At 36.7% G+C, this 7,398-nt stretch overlaps 1 protein-coding gene across 8 annotated transcripts in view; it reads left to right on the forward strand.

Moving 5' to 3' along the window:
- HERC4 (HECT and RLD domain containing E3 ubiquitin protein ligase 4) overlaps positions 1 to 7,398 on the forward strand; it is a 153,577-nt gene that overhangs the window by 116,517 nt on the left and 29,662 nt on the right. The window lies entirely within an intron of this gene.

A 7,398-nucleotide genomic window follows, 5' to 3' on the forward strand; every position in this document is an offset into this window, starting at 1 on the left:
GTTTTACTCCATTCAGTATGATATTACCTGTGGATTTGTTGTAGATGGCTTCAATCAGTTTAAGAAATGTGCCATCTATGCCTATATTTTTAAGCGTTCTAATTAGAAAAGGATGCTGGATTTTATTGAATGCTTTTTCTGCATGGTTTTGATTTTTGCTTCCATTGATGTATCGAATTGCATTTGTGGAATTTGCATATGTTAAACCAGCCTGGCCTCCCTGGGATAAAGCCTACTTGATTGTGATTTTTAATGTGTAGCTGTAATCTATTCACTAGGATTTTGTTGAGGTACTTTTGTATCGATATTTATTAGTGACAATTGGTCTGTAGTTCTTTTTAGTTGGGTGCTTTCCTGGTTTTGGTATCAAAGTGATGTTTCCTTCATAGAATGTGTTGGGGAAGGTTCCTTCCTTCTCAGTGTTTTGGAATGGGTTCTACAGTATAGGCACAAACTCTTTGAAAGTTTGATAGAATTCTGGTGTGAAGCCATCTGGTCCAGGGCTTTTTTTTAATTGGAAGTTTTAAAAATTTTTTCTTCAATTTTAGTGCTTGATATTGGTCTGTCCAAGAGATCTGTTTCTTCCTGGTTAAGTCTAGGGAGATGGTGTGATTCCAGGTTATTGGTCCATTTCTTCACATTGTCAATTTATGGGCATAGAGTTTTTTGCTTTTGTTTTTTTCCTTTTCTTTATTAGGGGATACGGGTACAAACAACTAGGTTAAAATGTTTACATTTGTTAGGTAGAGTACCCCTTGTGGTTGGGTGTGCCATAAATCCTTATATTGTGCCCATTAAGTTAAGAGCACACCAATCCCCTCCCTCTTCCTCTCTCCCCAACCTGAATTGAAGTGAGTTTTTTTCTCTTATGTGGTTGTGTATTAATTAGATCATCTAGTGGCTTCACGTTAGTATTGAGTACATTGGATACTTGCTTTTCCAGTCTTGTGATAGGCATGTTTCTTGTAGTAGTCAGAGATAATCTCTTGTGTCTCTGTGGTATCGGTTATTATTTCCTCTTTTTCATTTCTGATTGAGGTTATTAGAGATTTTACTTTTCTGTTTCTAGTTAATCTGATCAAAAGTTTATCAATTTTTATTTACCTTTCAAAAAACAACCTTCTTTTCCATTAATTTTCTGAATGATTCTTTTGTTTTAATTTTATTTATTTGATTATTTCTTTTCATCTGCTAAGAATTGGATTCTCTTCCTTTTCTATTTCCTTGAGATGATTCATTAGGTTGTTGTGCTTTCTTTCTGTTTTTTGAATGTAGGCATCTAATGAAATAAATTTCCCTCTTAGGACTGTTTTTGTAATATCCCACAGGTTTTGGTAGCAAATTTGAGGAATTTGATAATTTCCTCCTTTATCTCTTCCTTGACCCAACTGTAATTCAGCATACAATTATTTCTTCCACCTTTGTGTGGGAATGAAAACTTTTGTTGGAGTTGAATTCTACCTTTATTACTTTGTGTTCTGAAAATATATAAGGTATAATTTCAGTTCTTTCAATTTTGTTGAGGTTTGATTAGTGTCCTAGGATACTATTTTGAAGTATGATACATGGGCTGATGATTAGAATGTATATTCCTTAGCTTTGGGATGATATGTTCTCTATATGTTTATTAAGCCTAATTGTTCTAGGGTCATATTTGAGTCTTTTGTATCTTTATTTAGTTTCTGTTTAGAGGATATGTTCAGTTCTGTCAGGTGTTTAAAGTCCTGAGATATTATGGCCTTGTGGAATATCATATTATTCAGATCCTTGAAGATTCATTTTATAAAATCTAGGAACATTTAAACTGGGTGCACATTTAGAATTGAAAAGTCCTCTTGTTTTGTTCCTTTTACCAGTAGGCAGTGACCATCTTTGTCTTTCTTTCTTTTTTTGCGATTTTTGACTCGGGCTGGATTTGAACCCACCACCTCTGGTATATGGGGCCAGTGCCTTACTCCTTTGAGCCACAGGTGTCACCCTTTTTTTTTTTTTTTTTTTTTTGAGACAGAGTACCAATCTGTTGCCCTGGGTAGAGTGCTGTGGCATCATAACTCACATCAACTTCAAACTCTTGGGCTTAAGTAATTCTCTTGCTTCAGCCTCCCAAGTAGCTGGGACTACAGGTGCCCGCCACAACACCTGGCAATTTTTGGTTATAGTTGTCATTGTTGTTTGGCAGGCCTGGGCTGGATTCAAATCCGCCAGCTCTGGTGTTATGTGGCTGGTGCCCTGGCCACTGAGCTACAGGTGCCGAGCCCATCTTTGTCTTTCTTAACTTTAGTTGCTTTAAATTTACTTGTATCTGAAAATAAGATTGTGGCCCCTTCTTTCTTCTGATTTCATTTGCTTGAAATACTGTTTTCCAACGCTTTACCCTTAGCCTTGTTTTGTCCTTTGAGGTTAGATTTGTGTCCTGGAGACAGCATATAAATGGAGAGGATGTTTTTTTTTTTTTTTTTTTTTTTCATCCAGCCAGCCAGCCTCTGCATCTTCAGTGGGGGAATTCAAGCCATTTACCTTTATTGAGAGAATAGATAAGTGTGATGGAGTTCTATTCATCCACTTTGTGAAAGTCCATTGCTTGTTTTTATCCTTTGTGCCACTTAGGATAAAAGGATGCTAGGTTTTGTCTTTTAGTTTCTGGATGTTTACTTTGCTGGTGGTCCACTTTGATGGATAGTATGGAGAACAGGTTTGAGTATTTCCTATAGAGCTAGTCTTATTGGACATTTCCTCCATGTTTGCATATCAGTAAAAGTTTGATTTCTCCATTGAATTTTAAGCTTAGTTTAGCTTAACATTATTTTGTTTAAGAAGGTTAAAACCTTGAAAAATTTCAGCTGAGAATTCTACAGTCACCCTGATGGATCTGCCCCTGTAGGTCAATTGGTGCTTACTCCTGGCTCCTTGCTGAATTTTTTCTTTCATCTTGACTTTGGACAGATTCATGACAGTGTGTCTTGGAGATGCTCTGTTTGTGTTGAAATGACCTGGGGTTCAAGATCCCTCTAAAAGGAGTCAGTCAGAATCTTAGGTGATACTTGAGAAATTTCCATTTATATCCTCCAGTAGGGCTTCTATTCCTTTAAGTCATTCTTCTTCCTCTTCAGGGATACCTATAACTCAGCTGTTTGAATGCTTCATGAAGATGCATAATTCTGTACATGATCACTCTCCTTTTTCTCTTTTTTGTTCTGCATCTTTAAATGCCTGGGTTAGCTCAAGAGCCTTGTCCTCTAGTTCTGAGATTCTTCTCAATGATCTGTTATTTATACTTCCTACTGCATCTTAAAGTTCCCTGATTGACTCCTTTATTTCCTTAAGCTCCAGTATATCCTTTCTAATATTTTCATATCTTTCATTCATTATTTGGGTCCGTTTGGGGGTTTTCTTTTGGTGATTTTCCACTTTCCCTTCAATTCTCTTCATTGTTTCTGCCATCCATATTTTAAATTCCCTTTCCATCAATTCCATAATTTCTTCATAGGTGGACTCCTCTGTGATAGCTACCTCATGATCCCTTGAGGGGTTGATCTGTTCTGTTTTTTCATATTGCCATAACTTTTCTATTGGTTCCTCGTCAGTTGTGTTTTCTTCTTGTTCACTTCCTTCCCCTACTTTTTCCTCTCACTTTTTCATTTAGTTTAAATTACCTTATCTCTGTGCTTAGGTGTGGAAGTGGCCTTTTTGGTATAAGGCCAACAGGAAGAGAAGAGTAAAGAGCAAGAAGGGAGAGAGGAAAGAATAAGAGAAAAAAGGAAAAGGGGATGACAGGAAAAAATTGAAGAAAAGTAGAGAACAAGGACAGAGACAGACAAGAGTAATTGTGGTGTTTCACAGGGTGCCTTGACCCGCACTCATAATTCCAAGAGTCTGGAGGGCCGGGTGGTATGGATCCCAAGAGGTTAGGAGCTCCTTACCAGACTAAGCAAAGGCAAGACCCCGCTTCTGCCAAATATAGAAAATAATCAGCAATACGTTACAGTGGAGCCCTACTAATACTGTCCTTCCAAAGGCCAAAGCTAGAAAGACACCCTAGACAAGGGGCTCAAGGCCTCCTTGAGCTAGGCCAATGTAATACTCCAGCCCAAGCCTAAGAGTGAGGCTCTGTCCCATAAATAGAAAGAATATTGAATGACATAGAATAAAACAGATCAGAAGAAAGAATAATAAAAATAGATAAAGAAAGTTAAGTAAAATTATATAAGATGTAAGAATAAGGGATATCTTATTGAGAAATTTATGTGGGAAAAGTGGGAAAATACTGTGCAGTGTCTACAAAAAGGGAGAGAAAAGGAGAGAAGTATATTAGAAAGAATAAATTGTCAGAAAAATCGTAGCAAAAATGAGTTTTTGCTATTGAAGAAAATAAAAATCAAAAAATAAAAATATAAGAAAACAATGCTAAGGGAAAAAATTAGAAGGAAAACAAAAAGGCATATTGCAATATATAGCCCAGATACCAGTTGATGCTCCAAGAAGATAGGACAAAAAAGAAAAAGGTATAAAATGCAATATGTTGTCTGTATACCAGGTGATATTCTGGGGTTAGGAGATACAAAACATGCACACTGATTCTGCTGTTTAAGATGGGACCACTTTCTAGTTCCTGAGAAGACCCAGTCTTGTCTTCCTGATTTACTTATAATCAGTTGGGTTTGGTAGATTCACTAGCATTCACTTCTTCAGGTTTGGGAGCCTGAAGCTCTTGGCAGACTACTTAGGTGACATGCCATTCCCTGAGGGAGTGGGAGCTGTGCAACTTACCACAGTGGTGGCTGCCCAAGCTCAGCAGCTATGCCAGAGCTGGCCACATGCCAGAACTCTGTGGCCCTCCCACAATGATGGTACCCTGGTAGCAGCTGAGCTAATGGGAGTTCCACTCTGCCCCAATAGTTCCAGTAGTTCATTCATAGCCGTCAGACACTGTTCAAGTTCACTTGCTCATTTAAGCCCCTCCTAGGCAACTGTGGCAAACACCCAAGTCCAAGAAAAAAACAAGGCACAAGACATACCTTTCCTGTGTCTAGCCCTCTTTTGGATGGCAAGCCAGCCTCTGAATGCACCCCAATACTTGTTTTCTGTGCCACTTGTCCACTGCTCCTGCCCTTGTTGGCTCCTGGGGTCCCCTATGTCTCACTGTGCCCCTAGAGTGATGTTTCTGGGCAGGACACTCCAGCCAGATATGGCTGGAGTCCTCCTCTGTCCCTGTCTCACTGAGAGTGGCTACTAAGGAGCTATCTCTAGTCCACCATCTTGCTTGGCCTCCAGTTTTTTAAAATTTTTTTATGGTGAGGTCTTTGTCTAGCTTTGGAATCTTGGTAGTACTGACCTCGTAGAATCAATTAGAAAATATTACCTCTACTTCAGTTTTTTGGAAGAGTTTGAGAAGTATTGGTGTTAATTATTCTTTTAGTATTTGGTAGTCTAGTCCTTGGCTATTCTTTGTTGGAAGGTTTTTTTGATTGCTGATTCAAACTCTTGAATTGTTATGAGTTTGATTAGATTTTCTAGTTTTTATTAATCTACTGAGTATAATTGGTCCTTTGTATCCAGCGTTTCTGCATCCATAGATTCCACCAACTGCAGATGGAAAATATTCAGAAAAAAAATTGCTTCTATACTGAATGCGTACAGAGTTTTATGTTATTATTCCCTAAACAAGACAGTATAATAACTTTACTGTCTATGGTAAAGTTTATTATTGTCTAAATAATTTTATCTAACTATAGTGTTAGGTAAAATATTAGATGATTTAAAGTATGCAGAAGGATGTGTGTAGGTTATTTGCAAATACTGCTCTATTTTACATCAGTGACTTGAGCATCTTTGGATTTGCGTGTCTGCAGGAGGTCCTGGAACCAATCCCCCATAGCTACTGAGGGAAGACTATAGTTTGTGAATTTCTAAGAGTTTGTCCATTTTATCTGAGGCTGGTTTTTTTGTGTATAATTGTTCAAAATTTTTTTTTAATCTTTTTTATTTCTGTTAGCTTAGTAGTAATGTCCCCGCTTTGGTTACTAATTTAGTAATTTGTGTCTTCTTTTTTTCTTGGTCAGTCTAGCTAAAAGTTATCACTTTCCTTAATCTTTTAAAAGAACCAACTTTTGGCTTTGTTATTTCATTTATATCTCCTTTAATCTTTATTTTCTTCTTTCTACTAGTTTTGGGTATAGTTTGCTATTCTTAGTTCCTTGGGATACAAAGTTAGGCTATTTATTTGAGATCTTTATTCTTTTTAAATTTAGGTATTTACAACTTCTTTTTCCCTCTGAACACAGCTATTCTCGCATCTTGTAAGTTTTGATATGCCGTGTTCTCATGTTCCTTCAGTCTCTAAGTAATTTCTAATTTCCCTTGTGACTTCTTTTTTGACCTATTGGTTGTTGAAGAGTGCAGTGTTTAATTACCACATATTTATGAATTTATCAGATTTTCTTTTGCCATTTTTAATTTTATTTCATTTCATTGTGATCTGAGATTTTTTTCAAATGATTTTAGTCTATTAAGTATATTGAAATTTATTTTGTGATTTAACATATATAGTGTGTCCTAGAAAATGTTTCATGTGAATGCATATTCTGCTGTTATTGGACAGAGTATTCTATATCTGTCTGATAGTTATCATTGGTTTATAGCATTGTTCAAGTTCTGTATTTTCTTATTGAAAGTGGGATATTAAAGCCACCAACTGTTATTTCAGAGCTGTCTTTATTTTTTCCCTTCAATTCTTTCAGTTACTGCTTTGTATATTTTGGAGCTGTGTTAAGTACATACATATTTATAGTTATTATTACTATTTTTGAGACAGAGTCTCACTGTGTCACCCTTAGTAGAGTGCTATGGAGTTACAGCTCACAGCAACCTCCAACTCTTGGACTTAAGTAATTCTCTTGCCTCAGCCTCCCAAGTAGCTGAGACTACAGGCGCCCACCACAATGCCCGGCTATTTTTATTGCAGATCTCATTGCTTTTTTAGCTGGCTAGGGCCAGGTTCAAACCCACCACCCTCGGTATATGGGGCCGGCACCCTACCCACTGAGCCACAGGCACCACCCAATTATTATGTATTTTTGATGAACTTATCCTATTATCAATATATGTCTGTCTCATATAGAAATTTGTATTATGTCTATTTTGTCTATTGTTAGTATAGCACTAGAGCTCTCTTGTTACTATTTATGTGAAATAACCTGTTTTTAAACTTTCTCTTTAACATATTTGTGTCTCTAGTTTTTTCTTCTTTAATTTTTTTATATACAATTATAATTATATATATTGGGGTTTTATATATATATATATATTTTTTTTTTTTTTTTTTTTTTTTGAGACAGAGCCTCAAGCTGTCCCCCTAGGTAGAGTGCTGTGGCATCACAGCTCACAACAACCTCCAACTCC

Source organism: Otolemur garnettii, unplaced genomic scaffold (assembly GCF_000181295.1).
Source record: "Otolemur garnettii isolate 467f Iridium unplaced genomic scaffold, OtoGar3 scaffold00008, whole genome shotgun sequence".
NCBI lineage: Eukaryota > Metazoa > Chordata > Mammalia > Primates > Galagidae > Otolemur > Otolemur garnettii.